At 44.9% G+C, this 17625-nt stretch overlaps 2 long non-coding RNA genes across 2 annotated transcripts; one reads left to right on the top strand and one right to left on the bottom strand.

Annotated features, from left to right (window-relative positions):
- Positions 1-585: 585 nt before the first annotated feature.
- Positions 586-12397, top strand: LOC149341346 (uncharacterized). Its single transcript, XR_016282920.1, has 2 exons — positions 586-6031; positions 7773-12397. It is a non-coding gene; the product is annotated as an uncharacterized LOC149341346 (long non-coding RNA).
- Positions 8736-16139, bottom strand: LOC149341345 (uncharacterized). The gene is made up of 3 exons (XR_016282919.1): positions 15705-16139; positions 9033-12307; positions 8736-8950 (listed from the first exon to the last, which is right to left on the bottom strand). It is a non-coding gene; the product is annotated as an uncharacterized LOC149341345 (long non-coding RNA).
- Between the last annotated feature and the right edge of the window lie 1486 nt (positions 16140-17625).

Raw genomic sequence — 17625 nt, 5'->3', positions numbered from 1 at the left:
ATTTTATTTCGGCGTTAAAAGTCGCGTAAAAAGTATGGTGGCGACCCCAAACGTTCATTTTGTTCAAGAAAGTGGTAGTCTTTTTTTGTAGAAGCATAAGTGAATATACTACGTACCATTTGTATGCCACAATGTCAGAGAAACGCACGTTTTGTTCTAGTAAACTGTAGAATGCGTACCGCTCGCTTTTTCTGCAAATCACATGAATATTTATAGTTACACGTACGCAAAACGCAGGCACATTCCCACTTTTAGTTCAGCGTATGCTAGCAAAGATGCGAAAATAAACTCAGCCTATAGTGGCGCCATCTGGTCGTCAGGACGGGAACCATTGCTGTAAACAAACCGACTCTCCACTTAAGCCTAGGAGCGGCAGCATCGTCACTCTAATTATTAAAATAAAGCAAATTTATCTCTTATATGTTTTCTTATACGCGAGATGAGACGAAGCGAAATCAGGCGCCCCATTTATGGCCACTGAACGCACTGAAAAAGGCAGCAACAACGAGAATTCAGTCCGAAGCGAGAGGTCCGGCTTCGACGGGCGCCGCCATGTTTGTCGCCGCGCGGCGGAAATCGCGTAAGGCTAAATGGAGGAAGACGATCCTCATGTCACGTGACTTTTAATGACGTCATTCCAAAATGGCGTTTGTTTAGGTACATTTCTGGGTACTTTTTGTTGCAAAATTAGGTAAAAATGGCGTCGCAAAATTTTGAAACGTCCCTAGCCATAGTTTCTAGGTCGCTGGCGTCTCCACGGTTGCCACGGTGACCATCGCCAACGCCACGGTGGTTTGTTGACATGGCTGCGATGGCTATTTACCGCGCGGTGCATTGACGCGTGGAGTAAGTGCTGCCGTGAAAGTCATCAAAGGTTGGTGCAATGGCGAGTAATATTGACCGCGCTAACGTCCGGACTTGTACCCCAGTGCCCCAGTGTTGTCTTTATTATGCAAGTTTGCAGTGCGACCTGTTCCAGCCGTGGTATGATATCGGAAGCCCCTAGAGACGTTTTGCAAGGCGGTGCTTGACTGAATTTGAGGTCACTTCAATTCTCTTCGGCACCTTTCGGTATTGTATCTCGTGTTTGAACATTCCCTCCTCTAGAAGGAGGCAATGGTTTGAAGCATTGGATGAGTGTCGAAAATTATGTTTCCTTGTGTTGCGCGTAACTGATTCTGACCTGTACGTACTGATAGGATGAGCTCGTATGCATAAAAATGGTGGATACTGCGAGCCATTTGGCAGTTGCGGTACATATAAACTATGTTCCTGGAGTCCTGCATGTATGCCCATCGGCGACAAGCTATGCTAAAAAAAAATTAAAATGCGGAAGGAAGGCGGACTGGACGTACTACACGCTAGCCTTTGAAAGGACAACACATCTTCCGTCTTAATGTTTAATGGATTACTTCTGTAATGGATTACTTCGCGTTTACACCCATGTTGCGCAAAGCACACGGTAGGCCACAGCTGCTTTGTAGGACGCCGTAACGTTGCCCACGGAGAGACTTAACGCGACGCATCGTGCCACATGAACTATGATCCGTACGCCTCTTTCTTCGCTGATAGGCGTTTAGCGAATGTCGTAGTATGGTCACACCACCGAACCTTTGAATATGTAGAAAGCTGCTTTTCTTTTATCTATTTGGTGAAGTGTTTCTATACTCATTAAGTAGAACGTGTGGTTCTTGGTGTATTTCTTGTAACGTTCAGCATTGGAATAAAGCCAGACAAGGCCGAAACTTGTTTTGCTTGCTCTGTCATTTCTGTAATGGTTTGTGATGAAGTGGGAGGCTTGACTTAGGCTTTCAGCATCCGTGTAGCCAGTGTGGCCCTTGGGTTTGTTTGGGAACGATGTTGGGTTATTGCGGGGTAAGTAAAACACAACACAGAGAGAAACGTAAACACTCGGGATGATCAGTTTCTTGCACTTTCTGTGTGTTACATTTTCTGAGCTTCAATTTCTAGACGCCATGAATGCATTCCAAATTTCACAGCTAGCTGTTTTTTCTGCTGCACCAGTTAGTGAAAACACAGACTGATGGGCAAGTTGGTATGACATAATAAGGCAAAAAAAGCACACCTGCATAAGGAAGATGCTGCGTTTTGTCTCATCTTCCTTTATCCTTGTGCAGGTGCACTGTTTTAGCCTTATTAGTAAAAGTATGTTGTACAGGGACGTTGGGTACCATGCATGCCATAATGCGCTGCGTTAACTTTGTGCTAGCATTTGTAGCTAGAAGGGTTTCTTTTTGACATTAGCATTGTATAAGTGAATATAATTTGTGCACATACATGAATAGCATGCTGGCTTGGCCTTGTAGGCCACTGCATCATTACGAAGTGTATGAGGTGTCACATTAATTGCACGCCTGCTTTTACTGCACGTTGCCAGTTTTGAGGGGAAAATCTGTTTTGTGTGGAGTCAGCAGTGACTAGGCAAGCGACCTTTGAATGCAAATAAGCTTGCTCCATAGATGGTAGCTCTGTGGGGCAATGGACACACACACAAAAAAAGAGTAGCCATGACCTTTCAATATAAAGTGAAGAAGCAGCATAAACCAAACATCAACACGCCATGCATGTGACATGCTTCTCTGCATACAGTGAAGAGCTTAAAAATGCATGAAATGTAAACATGGCTTGTCTGCTTATATTTGGTTGTTCCTTTTAGAGGGAAGCATGTTGACAAATTTTTCTCTGCTTTATGGCAAACGTCTAAAGGAGTGTGAGATTTCATTAAGGAAACATTTACAGTTGGCCACATAAGTTTGAGGTATTCAAATTAGAAGGTCTGAAAAAGCTGTGTGCCTTTTCTTTCTAGCTGCATTCTAATTTTCATTCTTCGCTTGCCATGCTGCTGAATGGGTGGGTCTGCTGGTTCCTGAATTACTGTTTTTGTAATGTGCACAGTCAGAACATGTGTATATCACGAGTATGAGGCAACATATTTAAAAGCACAATGTGAAAAGAGCTTGTGGATACATTTTTGAAGGTTGGCAGCTCAGTTCGCTGATATGTATAGGTACTTTTTATATTGTCAAGGCCCAGTAGGTATTAAAGGAGTAGAGACAACAAAATTTTAGTTGTTTCTTTCGGTTAGAATGATGCGCAGTACTTTAGAAAGACTAGACAGTTGCATGGATTGCGACAACAAGAGGCAATATATTTATAATTGCATTTTTTCTCTCGCACTGCTTTAGCTTAAACAACCGAACGACGACTGTGATGTCAGGGATGTGTTCAGGTCATGTGAGGCATACAAAGACAGCAGTATTGTTGCAGCTTTGTTCATTGTTATTTGCATCAACTCGTACACAAACCTGTCTAAGAGTTGGAATCACATAAAGTGAACAGGCAGCGATTATATCTCTTTTTTCATGCCTCATGTGACCTGAACATGTATCTGACTTCAGAGCAGTCATTCGGCTGTTAAAAACCGAAACCAGATGACACGAGAAAAAAAAAATTAAATTGTAAATTATTTAGCTGACAAAGTTAAAATCCACATGGTGGCTTGTGTACAGCATTGCCTAGTGCATCAGTGTAAAGAGAAATGCGCATCCAAAAATTTGGTTTCTCTACTCCATTAAAGATGTAGCCCATGACATGCTTGTGGCAGACCTTTGAGTTCATCATTCTTTTATGAGAGTTGTGAAACTGGCTCACTAGAGTGTAGCATGTCAGGAGTCAGAGTGTTACTGGAGTACTCTGACCTCATGGTGATTAAAATAGAAGAAAACTAGTTGAGTCCACAAAGAATGAGGTGCTCCTTTCAGAAGCAGAGCTGCTGTGAAGAATGTTCTATGAAAAGACAACCATCAGCTCTTTGCTACATTTCAGTTTATTATTTTCTTGAAGACCTAGTAACGGGTATTACAGAAATGATAAGAGGTACGTTACAGAAATAATTGGTACCTGCATATTAGCATGACAAGGGGTGACTAATAAAATTTTTGTAGGGGTCTATAGAATTTTGCCTCCATCGAAATGCGACCGCCACAGCCGGGATCGAACCCACGTCTTTCGGGTCAACAGCCAAGCACCATAACCTCTGAGGCACCGCGGCGGCCAGTGATTTTCTATTACTGGCCCTCGGTACGGTGGGTTCACGGTTTTGCGGTAGAAATGTTATTGGTGTATGCCTGTTGTGCATATATTGGCTGAATATTTTTGTTCAAAGTAGTGCAAAATTTGTGAGTTCTTTTTTCTCTTAGAATCCACAATTCATACTGTGGCAGCTGTTACACTTGTATGACACCTTGATAAAACTAGCCGAAAATTATAGGCTTAAGTGTGTAGCAAACCAAGAAGGGCATGGGACAATTATAGTAATTTAGATGGAGTGGGGAAGTTGTCTATTGTTAATTTTTAGATTGCAGATTTAGTAAAAGTAGACGATACCTAGGCAACATGTAAGACATAAAGCAGAGACCTGGACTTTGGGTTGCTTATAATGTGGTCAGCCGTTGCCCCGCTGCAATGGCTGAGTGGTTAGGGTGCCCGCTGCTGTTCCCAAGGACGGGTTCGATCCCAGATGCGGCAGCTGCCTATCAGTGGAGGCGAAATGCTAGGCGCCTGTGTACTGAGTGACATCAGTGCTCGATAAAGAGCCCCATGTGGTCAAAATTAATCCGTAGCGCTGCACTATGGCGTTCCTCATAACCCATGTTGCCTTCGGACGTAAAACCCCATATTCTATACCATACCATAACTTTGACGTGTTCTGTGTGCTTGACCATTTAAGCTGCAGTAATTGCTGAGCACTTGTTGAGTTTTCATGAGTATTTTTATGTGTAAATGCACAATGTGTGACGGGGTGCATATTGACAATTACGTATGCATGGCACTCATGCTAAGACTGGCGTGCATGTGAATATTCGTGTCCATCGTGCAAATAAACGGAAGTTGCATAAATAGTGAACTAAATGTAGTGTCAAAATGTCTGTGAAAAAAAAGTTCTCATGTTTGCATGTGCTGTTGAGTCATTTTGATTGTAATGGAAAGCGTGGTTACGTTCAAGATTGCAGCAATATCTCGGCACATTATGATTTTGAATGGTAAAATTTTGTCTGTCTTGCATCCGTTGCAGTTTCAAGTAAGGTGGACGCACACAGTTTCAACATTGCTGCCAACATGATTTGTGTGAATGGCTTTATTGTACACTTTTGGGAGTAAGGCTTCTAGTCCATCCGAAGTGCTCTGATGAAAAATACCATTTATAATGGTACTTGTGGTTCTTTCATGTCATTAAAACTAAACTCAAATAATAAATAATGTGAGTTTGAGCTGCATAAGTGAAAGTTATGTGACCGCTTTGTTCATGACAGTACATTTGGTTCGGTTCAATCCGCTACAATGATAGAAGACCGTTCTGCTTTGAAACAGCAAATTGACATGCATTCAAGCTTGGGATGAGCAGCAAGAGAGAAAGCGTGCATATTGTTGACGATGCAATGTTGACCCTTAAGTGCCCCTGTTACGTTTTCAGTTTTCTTGCCTTAATTTTCTTATGGTCGCACTGGGCGACCCGATTTAGAAAACTGCCAAAAAATAGTCGCACGTCCTAGCTTTAGTCAAAACCAAGGAAAAGAAAACATGCACATTTGTATTTTTGTTATTTTTATGAATCAATTTTATTGGCGTTTCCTTTGAATGAGTGTGTTGATTTTCGTCAACTGCATAAATGACTTTCTTATTTATGTTGCAATTTTTAACGTTTAATGCTTTTTTTTCTAGTTTATTGCTGGTTTCGGCTATTTGTATTTAATTTTTTTTGAGGGAGCGCGCGATGATGATGATGCTAGCGCTCTTACAGCGCCCCCTACAGTCAGTTAGCAAAGGAGAAAAAAACAACATGGCGGTTGTTTACGTACGTTCGAATCGCGGTCGGCGGCTGTTGCGAGTGAAGTATTCGTCGGTGTCTCGTCTTTGTGGTGTGTGTAGTTCTTTAAATTTGCCCCTTTTTTTGTTTGTGACCAGTAGACCGCCTATGGAATGCGTGTTTACCTCCCATGCGTCCCTAAAGGTGAGTGAGCAGGACGCAAGCCCGCGCCGTCCAGTACTGGCGTCCCTGATCTGGGTGTTTCCAGCTCATTCTGGAAAATATCTGTGCATATAACTCTTGTTATAATCATCACGATGCAGTGCGTGTGCTGTGATATGTCATCGCATTGACTTTCTCGTGATGCAAGGGTTGGAGAACATTGCAGCATGTCGTTTCCAGCCAGCCTTCGATCCTTCAAGACACTGATCTGGACACCGAATGGCGACAGTACCAGTTGACAACTGTTGTGGGTGCAAGGTGGCGTAGATCTGCTAGATTACAGAAAGAAGCAATTGCCGGCAGAATAATCGCAAGACTAACCCACCTGTGGCTCGCAACCACCTCAGTGGACTGAAAAATGCTCGGGACAGAGCGAAGCAATAAAGCTGCACGGTGCGAACGCTATACATACGTTGCTTACGTCTCATGTAGTACCTATCTGAATTAAATGTTCTGGAATGCACTGGCAGTGTGTACTTCTGCTCTTGAGACCGAGTCGTCCTTCATGGCGCAGAAAGAGTGCACTGAACGCATGTGCATACGCTGGGCGGCGCACCTTAAAAATAAAATTGTTTCCATGTTCACTGCATGTTTTCAAAGGCACATGAGTTCTAAGGTAATCCTCCGAGTTCTCGTTCTGCTGGTATAGTCATATTTGGTCTGTGCAATCAATGACTCTGTGCCCACATACTGTCAAAAAGCAAGATTTGTCAGATCTTTGTCAGCCAGAGATGATGTGCTGGCATGCATAAATTGATATATAGCATCGTAATAGTGTGACACTGAACACTTTATTAAGATGTAATAGCAAGTAATTTCAATGTTTGTGTAAGCCAGTGTATTTGCCTTCATTGAAAAAGATATTCAAGAAAGTGTTTTGGTGTTCGTATGAGGCGGGACAGAACTTGTGTACAAAGTATGTGATAGCCAGGTGCTCAGGGCGAAATGTCACCTATCACTGCCTCTCGCCGGGGCAGGTGGCTCTCTGGAAATCTTTACTTCAGCATACTGCAAAACTAAAATATGTGAAGAGCTGCGCTCAAATTTCGCTTTACCGACTGTAGTTATTGGCTGTCTTTTTTTTTTTTTTTGCACGTGGTTTACTGCTGATACAATAACACACATGGCTCAGTCTGTGCATTGTACTGTGTGCTACTTACTGCATGCAATGTGAAATGCTTCAAAAGCAAGGGTTTGGGCAAGTTGTTTGTTCTAGTTAAGGTTGGTCGCCGAACAGAAAGGGACGACACGGGAACCAGACACACAGCACCGACTATCGAGATTTCTGTCAGTGCTGCGTGTCCGGTTCTCATGTTCATGCTGTCTTTATTTCTTTGTAATGTGACCAACCTTAGCTTCAAAAGCAGTCTTCGCACTATGTATTGGGAGGGTGCACAGAGAGGGCCTGGTAATAAGCGTGTTCATTTTGTGCTCGTGTCTGTGTACAGCACCTGGTGCTAACTGCTCGCTATACTGCACATTTAAATTTAGGTGCCAAATGTACTTCTCTTGTGATGCAGTGTGTGCACACCAGGGAATGATCTCGCATTTTGCATGGTGCAGCGAGTACCCTTCTCCTTAACATGTAACAAACTATAGCTGCCTTTCAAAAATATCATTTTAGTGCATCAGCATCAGAACCCCCCATGTTGGAATAATCCGTCGGTCTGAAGCCTCAGGTGACAGAGTGGAGGGAGTGAAATCCACCTTCACGAAATTGCAGGGAACAGGGAAGAAGAGAGGGCGGGAGGAGGCGGTTGGCAAGCGGTTGCAAATCTGAGTCGAAGGGTGGAGAGAGTGGATGTGTCACTGATGGATGGGATTTCATCGGGTGAGTGGAGTGGGGGTGTCACGTAGTGATTGATGGTGCCTATTCGTTCCGGCAGGAACATAATGCTAACTTTGGCTTATGGGGTTTAACGTCCCAAAGCGACTCAGGCTATGAGGGGCGCCACAGTGGAGGGATCCAGTAATTTCGACCAACAGTGGCCCTTAACGTGCTCCGACATCACACAGCATCTGGGCCTGTAGTGTGTCACCATCGGAATACAACTGCCACAGCCGGGATCATACCAGCGTCTAATGGAATTTGTTTAATTTGTCGTTACACTCACAGTAAGATTAGTGTTTCCCAAGTACAAGTTGTATTTAATGTCAGAGTCCAAGGAAGGGCAGCTTTCCAAAGCCACAGCTGGGCTTGTATGGCGTAATTAAGCAGCATTAACGTCCTTTAGAATAAATTAACGTGTTTGTACTATGATTACACAATGGACACGGTATTTATCAAGGCAAACAATGGCAGCGTATATATGCCTGCAAATGTTTAAATCAGGAATAGTATCTGCTAGCTTATTAAAAATATATCATTTATAAAATGACCGTCCAACTTCTCGAGAAGTACCAAATCTGTGGAGAAATACAAATTGCAGATTGCCAATATGCCTAGGAAAATACATTTTGGCTGTCAAAGAAGGATTAGGAGCACTTTATTATTAATTACGCGAGGATTGTGGAAAGATGGGTCGGGTCACACCCAATAGTGCAAAACATGAACCCTTGGAAAAGATGCGAAGTTGTGGCGCCTATGCACTCATATGCTGTGCATAATGGGCTGCCTTGCATTACCATAACCTGTCCAGGTAGACTGCCACAAGTCAATAAAAATCTCCGATATATACAACCGCAGTTTTCAGTTAGGTAGACATTTTATTTGTGACATTCTTAATCTAGCTGGCAGGCTATCACCAGCCCGAGGTGAATGTGACGTGCAGGATGAAACGGGTGCCATATCTGGATACTGGAGTAAATGTGATGTGATAAGCCTTGGGAGCATTCCTCTTCACATGGCGCCAGGCAGTCTTGCGGCCACATAATACGGCTGACAGTGCTTCATTCTGTAACCTGTAATACCGCAGTTACTTGCATCATGGATGCAGTTTCTTGTGGGAAAAAATTAGAATGGTAAGTTTGGTGCATTTATTACATGGTGTGGTCAGTTGAACTTTCCCCAGATTTTGATGATTGATGTAGGGAAAGCATTTATTATACAAATGCATCCATTATTTAAGTAAATATGGTGTACAAAAACCTGGAATGGAAACAGAAATCAGCATCTGCAGGATTGAAACAAATTCCTAACAACTTTGCCACAGCACCATACCCATGACTGCCAAGCCACATTTTAGCCCCTAGCCTTCACTCTACACTGTCCTTAATCTGTTCATTCCCAATGGGCCAGACATGAGGCCGTATGGCACTCAGGTATCCGTATCTGTCTATATGGACATGCCACGTTGTCTACTACACAGCTTTTTAAACACTTGTAGCAACAGTGTCAGTTTTCTCAGAAGCATGAAACTTTGTTACGATTAGTTTTATGACACACCCAGCACATTAACAGGCATTCTAGCCAAATTATAATTTCGTTGCAGTTGGGCTTTGAAGCATTTTTCATTAATGAGTAAAAAGGAAATGACATTAACTGGGCACTATATGTTTCATAAACTAAGCTGCCTTCTCGACAAATAGGGGCATTTTAGAATTTCTAGGCAACAAAGTTGGCACAGTGTTCCCATCACACAACAGAAGGCTCATTGCTTGGAAGGCTGGTGGAGAGACACTGTGTAAGAGCCAAGCAAGTTCATTTATGAAGTGCTTTATCATGCGAGGGAAGGCTATTCACGGCTGTTTCTACCATGGCAATATAACTTCATGTCACAAATTGCACCAGCAATGTTCTGAAAAATGAGTAATACTGTTTTTCTGTTGCAGCAGTATTCTGTTTGCAAAATAAGATGAATAGTAGTTTTGCGCTGCAGCTTTCAGTGTGCAAGATGACAGCTACGGCTTAGCCTTTTGTCAAGAATACTTTTTCTCATATGCATTGCAGAACTGTAGAACCACATATTGTCAACTGTCCTAAAAGGCAAGGTGTGTTGCTGGGCGAGTTGGTTGGGGTACATCTTGAGAAAAACAGCGCTTGCAGACAAAGGAAACGAGAAGGACACACAACTGCACTGTTTTTTTTTTTGTGTGTCCTTGTTCTGGTCCTTTGTCTGCAAGCGCTGTTTTTCTCAAGATGTCCTAAAAGGGCGGTGCACTGTGACAGCACGACGCAACAAAGAGGAATGCAGCATGGAGCGACACTTCATACTAATTTTATTGAAGAGCGCATGCCTCTCTGAGTGCATCACATGCAGGCAAAATGAAATCAAGCAGGGATGACGAAGAAATAAAATTACAGTGAATGCAAGGCAGGTATGAACAAGAAAATGAGTGCACTAATTTCCCAAAGATGAAAAATGTTTGCCAATTGTCAGAAGTTCTCTGTTGAGCAGTGTCAGAGAGGGCGTACTCACACAAGCAGATTCTGAGTAGGGAATGAGGGGCCTGAAATATCTCAATTTCTTAATTGTCGGGTTTAACATTCGGGAGCGACACATGGGCTATGAGGGACACCATAATGGAGGTCTCTGGATTAATTTACACCACCTGGGGCCCTTTAATGCACGCTGACTTTGCACAGCACATGGCCATCTTTGTATTTTGCCTCCACTGAAATGTGGCCGCCATGGCCGGATCAAACCCACAGCCTTCGGGTAAGCAGTCTAAGAACGCCAGAGCCACTGAGGCGCCGTGGCGGGATGAGTTCTCCATTCCTAGGAGGAAAGTTTCGGGAAAAAAGGAATGACTAGAAAAGAAATACCAGAGGCCTGTAGTGCACCCTCAATGGTGCTGCTTGATATGGGATATGATGGCGCACCTTTCTCATGACCATGTGGGCTTCAAGAAAATTAGCAAATGGCACTCCTCTTCCCTGCTGTGTCTTGAGCTTGCTATGCTAAAGCACTCTGTCAGAATAGCCCGCCAACTAGCTCATAACATAATCCTAATCCCTCACCTGAAATCTGCCATCTTCAGCTGGCAGGGCCTACAAACGCCAGCACAGTCAGATGCTACTTTCTGGCTGCTCTGCATCTGGCACGAGTGTAGCTCCATTATAGCAACAGCATGCATGTGCTTGCACATGTGCACATGCGTTGCATGGTCAACACGTACATGTGTACATGTTGTGGCAAGCCTCGCACTGCTCACTATGAAGCTCGCAGCCACTGCACGATTTGCTAGTTCTTTCCACTGTGTGCTTGAAGTTCACCAAACTTTGTGACTTTACATGCCACTGGCCATCTCCCACTCTCTCAGTACTGGACTTAGAAAGCTCAATCCTCACTTTATGCTTCCTAAATAGGGCAGATTTGCGGTGGTCTGCTCCTCCTTTGACACCTGTTGTAAAGTTTTTCGGATGTGAAATTGAAGAGTACTTTGATTAATGTATCCAATCACCCATTTACCTAGCCACCAAAGCGAGAGTACTTCAGTGCCTTGTGCATTGACTCCAAGTGATTATTTTTTGTTAATCCAATGTACTGCCTATAGCAGTAAGCCCACTGACATGCCCTCTTTGCGTATGTTTTCTCAAAATTTCTGTGAAGCCAAAGGCAATTAAGCTGATGCTCTTTGGAGTGGATACCAAGAAGTGCAGGGAGCAACTGTTGAGAGTCAGTTTCATCTGTCCACTTCATCAGAGTGTGCAGCATGTCCCTTGTTGTACTCCTGCAGTCCTTGTTTGTGACTGTATTCAGGTGCGTGCTCCAGTTGTGTAGCACCTGCCAGCTGCAAAGCAGTCGACTCCTCAAGGGACCCATCACCTGCTCCCGTGCACTGCCATAAACAGGGGCATCATCAGACATAAATGCCTGACATGGTATTGTGTTTTTTCTTTGATGGCCTCGAAAAACCTCACCACAGTGCCCGTGTTCACCCTTTTTGAAATCAAGTAGGCACACGGGATACCAAAGGCATCTTGAGAAATTGTAAGCAGGGTTGTCAGTTGGAATTAGTACTTATTTATGCCATGGGTGGAGTCAATGCACAGTTTCGCTGCCCCCAATTCATAAAGGAGCTCTCGTTGTGGGAACGTCATTAATGCTCGCTCAAAGTCACCACCATGACTGTTGGGGTCACCCTTCTTCCTGTAATACAACAGTGGCGACTCATTTTCTGCCCTCCTTTCTTCGACCCATATTTCAACACTCTTAAAATTGTCTGCATCTCTCTGCTCTGTTTTGCCAATCCTAAACTTATCTGCAATGTTACGGAGGTCCTTAGTGGTCACAAGTTGCATCCGTGGGCTTGATCCACTTGTACCTGCTCGGATGTTGTGCACAATGGTTTTTTCTGGCACTCCTGCTAACCGGCCTGAAAATGGTACAGAAAAAAACTGTTAACATCTCTGGTGGTTCATCTGCCTACAGCCATGTAATAAAGTGACAAATACTTCTGGTCGGATTCCTTCGTCTTGCACTTTGTTCCTTTTCACAGGTGACACACAGTTCATCTTACTTTCATTTCACTTTTGTGGCACTGCAAAGCACACGACAAAATGGTTGTTTCAAAGCCAGATGGACTTTATTTTTATGAGCTTGAGTGTTTAAACTTGCATACAGCAATGCAAAACAGGGAAGTTATATACAGCGTGTTATAAATGCAGAATATAACAGCACTGAAAATGTGGACAAGAAAAGAATAAGGACGTGTGCTTCTCATCCTGTCCCATTTCATTCTGCATATTCAAAAAATGCACCAATTCGCCTGGCAGCAACCTCTAAGGAGTAGAGACACCAAATTTTTGACGCGATCTTTGTTTCTTTGGACTTTTGCACAAGACAATAGTGTACACGAGTCACAATGTAGAATTCACTTATGCCAGGTGAATAATTTCTAAGTGAATATTTTTCTCATGCTGTTTCAGTTTCAACACCTAAATGACTGCTGCTAAGTCAGAGACAATTGGAGGGCATGCCAGTCATACATAAACTGAAATATAAATGCTGCTTGTTCGTTTTTTTTTTGCGATTTCAACTCTTGTGCAGGCTTGTGTTTTATATTAGTGGTTTTTCAGGAAAGGAAATGGTGCAGTAACTGCCTCAACCATGCCATGAAGGAAAGAAGGAGTGAAAGAAGCAAGAGAGAAAGAGGTGCTGTAGTGGAGGGCTCCGTAACAATTTCGACCACCTGGGGATCTTTGGGCACTGACACTGCGCAGCACGTGGGCACCTCTTGCCTCCATCGAAACTCAGCTGCCGCAGCCGGGTTCTAACCCGGGTACTCCAGCTTAGTAGCTGAACACTCAAACCACAGCCGTTCCTGTGAGCATTACTGATGAAGTGCCAAAACAGCCAAATAATTCTAATTAATGAAAGTTCACTGCAGACGATCTGTCTTACGAGAGAAAACATGGCCCTTATACAACCATTAGACTGGTGGCGTTGCATTGATCAGCAACAAAATGCCTACGCTTTTGACAGGCAGCCAAAAAAAGAGGCTAGCATCGAGTGCAACTGTCAGTCATTCAAGACACGTTTCATGGAGCTCAAGCCGACTTCTTACGGTTGAAGTTCAACGTCAGCCGATTGAGCGACAGACCTAGGATAGTCAATGAAACCAGCAGAAAAACAAAAGAACAGACATTGGAGTAGTCCAGTGCTAGATGACATTCCTAATTATGTTCAGTTCGAAAGACTGGACCCCTTCCACAAAGCATCTCTAAACTAAACGGCATGAAGTTCGTACTGACTGTGCTGTGCATGCAATGTGCCGTGGATCAATTGTTTTCCACCCTTCGATGCGACCAAGTAGGCTGAAGTGAATTGCACTGCAGTCAGATACAACTCGAGAACGAAGTGGCAGATGGCCCTTAAAGAAGACCCCCCAGTCAATGGTGTCAGCTGATTTTCATCAGTTAATCCAATTAAAGCCATAACTAAACCCCTTTCATCTGCCACCCTCCTGCAATGCTACCCCCTAGGATTAACCATGACATCATGAGAATCGGTCGACGCCATTGGATGGCAGGCTTCTTTTGAGGGGCATTGGCCGCTGGGTTCTTAAGCTGTGCCCTACTATAACTTCTTCCGCCCCCTCGTTTTGTGGGACATGCCTTCTCCCACTTTACAATAGGCATTTTCGTGTTGTCCCACCTCTTTTGTGCCATAGATGCATCGCAGAAGAATAAAAATCATTGAAATGATCACTCGAGTTAATGAACAATATCTTCCCCCTAAAATACATTTCTATTGCACTTTCGTCTCCCATTTATGAAAGGTTGGTGGACTGTAGCTTCTAAACGTTTTAACATTCCGGTACAGTCAACACAGCATGCACAAATGCTTTGTACAAGAGAAGTGGCTAACCCGCCAGCACTCCGGCATCATTCTGGGACAGCCTTTGGTGGCAGGCCTCATTGAAGTGTCCGTAGTGTTTCTTTTGAAACACTACATATACCTTGCCCTTTTTCTCCATGACCTCTAGAGTAGCAAAGCAGTGTTTGCCGATTTTGCAGCTTCCTTGCCCCTTTTCCTGCCTTTGGCGCTGTTCTATAGGAAGCTCTTCATACGAGCCGGAACGGTGGCAGTGCAGGTAACGTTTAAAAACCCTTGGTGCACATTCCTTCTTTCCTGTAGAAGCTACAAAATGGCAGCAAAAACTCATTCCTGCACAGCAACCTTTTACATGGCCCTGTCCTTTGACCACAAATTCAGGTCAGCGCTGTTGACTTCTAAAGGCAGAACAATGCTGGGCATTCTTCCTACACACTTCTGCGTGTTGCGATTGCCATGGCTTCAGCGCTGCTAAGCTGGTGCATGCCGCGACAATGTTGTGTGTCCTGTCGAGACATTGCAGGTGCCTGCAACAAAGCATAAGCAAGGCCTGTATCAGCGAGTCTGCTCCAAGGACCAGTTTTTTTCCTGCAGTTTTTTTCCACTATAAATATGAAAGAGAGTGCACTGCTTGTCACTTTGCTTATGGAGGAGCTAGGACACCAAAAAAAAAATTCTGCAGGCACACATAAGACTGCTTACCAGCGAGAATGCCAAAGCACTAAAGTGCACAGTCATGCTATGTTGCAGAATGATGAGTCATGAGTGCAAGGCATGACTACGCAACTTTGTACAAACTCTGCACACCTTATGTTACTAGTAAAGTGCTGAGTCATGCTACACTTCAGAATGATTAGGAGTCAGAACTATGACTACCTAAACTTTGTACAAACTATACCTTACATTACAAATAAGTGCAAAATGACTATGACAAGTCATGGCTTTCAAAGGTTATAGTACCTTACGTTTCACATTTCACTCGAATGCCCGCAAAGGCTACCTCTGCAGATCTGTCGCACTAGACTAAGCCCATTGAAATCTTCATGGTTCCTTTAAAAACGTGCATGTCATCGCTAATTTTGCGTGCACAAAACCACGTGCAAGTTTCCCCAGGTGAGTGTAAGCCCGTCAATAAAAAAAAAAGAACGCGCTTTGTGTTTACAAACTTAAAATGCGCGCACTCGAAAAGTCAATAAACTGCAACTTTTCAATCGGTAATCTAAGCGCGCGACTGCATCCCGCTTTGGCCCTTTATTGCTTTCAGTGCACGTTAAAGAACCCCAGGTGGTGGAAATTATCCGGAGCCCTCCACTACGGCGTCTCTCATAGCCTTAGTCGCTTTGGGACGTTAAACTCCATAAACCAAACCAAACCAACCCCTTTTTTGCTTTGATCACTGCGTGCGTGCATGCAACAGTATAGACTTCGTTTCTTACCTTTATTATTAGAGTCGAAGACTAGATTCTCCACCTCTTCCTCGAAGTTGTGGTGCCGTCGCAGGTCACGAAGAGCGACAAAATGCTTCGGACGTAAGTCGCACAAGAACGGCCGTGCCTTACTACATGTTGTTGTTGTGACTGGGAGAAGGATGAAAAGGAAATTGCATGGGCCTGCCTACTGGCTGGATCCGAGCCACCACCGCTGCCGCGTGCAGATAGAGGAGAGATCAGAGGAAAGAGAAAAAGAAAAGACGCGTCGCAGCAACAACCGCGTCCTTCCCCAAGAATATCCTTGATGGGTGTTTTTAAATTACTAGTATTGAAGAACGCCTTGTCGCAAACCGCTGAAGCAACGCCATCGCACGTGTCCGTCTCCATGCTCAAGGCAAAAAAATAAACAAGCGAGCAAGAAATGCACCTTTGGATACCTCGGGATATTGAGCAAGGATTTTCACGAAGAGTTGAGATTTTCCCTGTCGGTTGAAGCGCAGTGTTCCCCAAAAGTCCCCACAGAGTGACCTAGAGTAGAGCTGTGACGTCTTTTCTCGGTTGGCCAATCGCAACGAGGATCACCTTCCTCTGATTACGCCCTCCGGTTGGGCCGTCCCGTTGCTCCGTGCGTTGCCATTTGTGGAACTGCCATGGGCGTCCGGAGGGGGGGGCAAGGGGGGGCGGCTGCACCCCCCTGGAAAATCACTCACTCGAACCGTGAGTGATGGCCGCACGCCAGGGGCGGTGGTGCGCTCAGCCAAAAGGGTAAAAGCAGCCCCGCTTCGACGCTTGGTCACATCTGCGAAATGCCGCGTCCGGGCGCGCGTCGTTCCGCCGTTTTCAAACCACGCCACCGCCAGCTCTGCTCAAGGACGACCTGTTGCAGACATGCAGCGGCACCGGCGAGCATGTGTTTCGAGCCGTCTTGAGATGGGTGTCTGTTTCTTTGATCTCTAGAGAGATAGCGACACGGAGGCAGACAGTGCACAGGGCACAGGTGGTGGTGGTGGTGGTAGTGGTTTATTTAAAAAAAAATAAAAATAAAAAGTGAAGCAAAAAAGAGTTGCCGGCCGCGGCAATTGCTATCTAATATCTTAAGCACCCGAGCTGCAGCCGGCGGAAACGAAAGAGAAAGGGAGAGGATAGTGAGGAGAAGTATAGAGGGGAGCGACAGCAAGAAAGGACAGGGGAGAGCTTTGTACACTATTTACAAAATACAAAAGTAATCAAGTTCGCGCCGCTCGCGCGCTAAGAGGGCACAGGTCGCTCGCTAGAATCAGGATGATACGTTCGTACGCCGGCCACCGATGAATTCTTGAGGGGGGAAGGACAAATCAGCCGTGTCCACCCCCGCTTTGTCGGGCTGCTCAGGGGCAAGCGGGCGACGAGTTGGCGCCGCCGCTGCTCGCTGTCTCCTCCGATCCACGGGAGAGCTCAGTGCGGTAGAAGCGCCGCTTTCAGAACCTTCGGCAAAGGGGATTAGCTGCTTTTGTTCACGGCGACGCAGTCTCCAGAGGCGCCCCCACACCAGCGTTCCTTGCGTCTTCTCCGAAAACCAGCGCCTTTGGTCAACGCAGCCCGATGGCGCCTGCCTGGCTCGCCTGTCACCTCTGGCTGGGCCTCAAATCACAACAGCGCCCATGTACTGTGCGTGTCAGTGCATGGTAAAGAGACCCAGGTGGTCGACATTACCCGAAACTCTGTACTACTCCGTCCCTTATAGCCTGAGTCGTTTTGGGGCTCTGAACCAAAAACAAATTTTCCGACCGAATTAGTTGCGGGTGTCCCTTCCCCTCGGAAGTCGCGCGGCGTTCCTTACACCCCAAAAGTGCGCATTCGTGGATATTGTGGCAAGTAAGCCCTTGCACATGTGCGCGCCTCTGTGTTTGTGCTTCGGTGTTTTTAGTGGCGGGTTGTCAACGAAGGT

The sequence above is a fragment of the Amblyomma mixtum genome, chromosome 5, assembly GCF_055824585.1.
Source record: "Amblyomma mixtum isolate Tamu chromosome 5, ASM5582458v1, whole genome shotgun sequence".
NCBI lineage: Eukaryota > Metazoa > Arthropoda > Arachnida > Ixodida > Ixodidae > Amblyomma > Amblyomma mixtum.
This window is presented reverse-complemented; position numbering and strand designations above follow the sequence as displayed.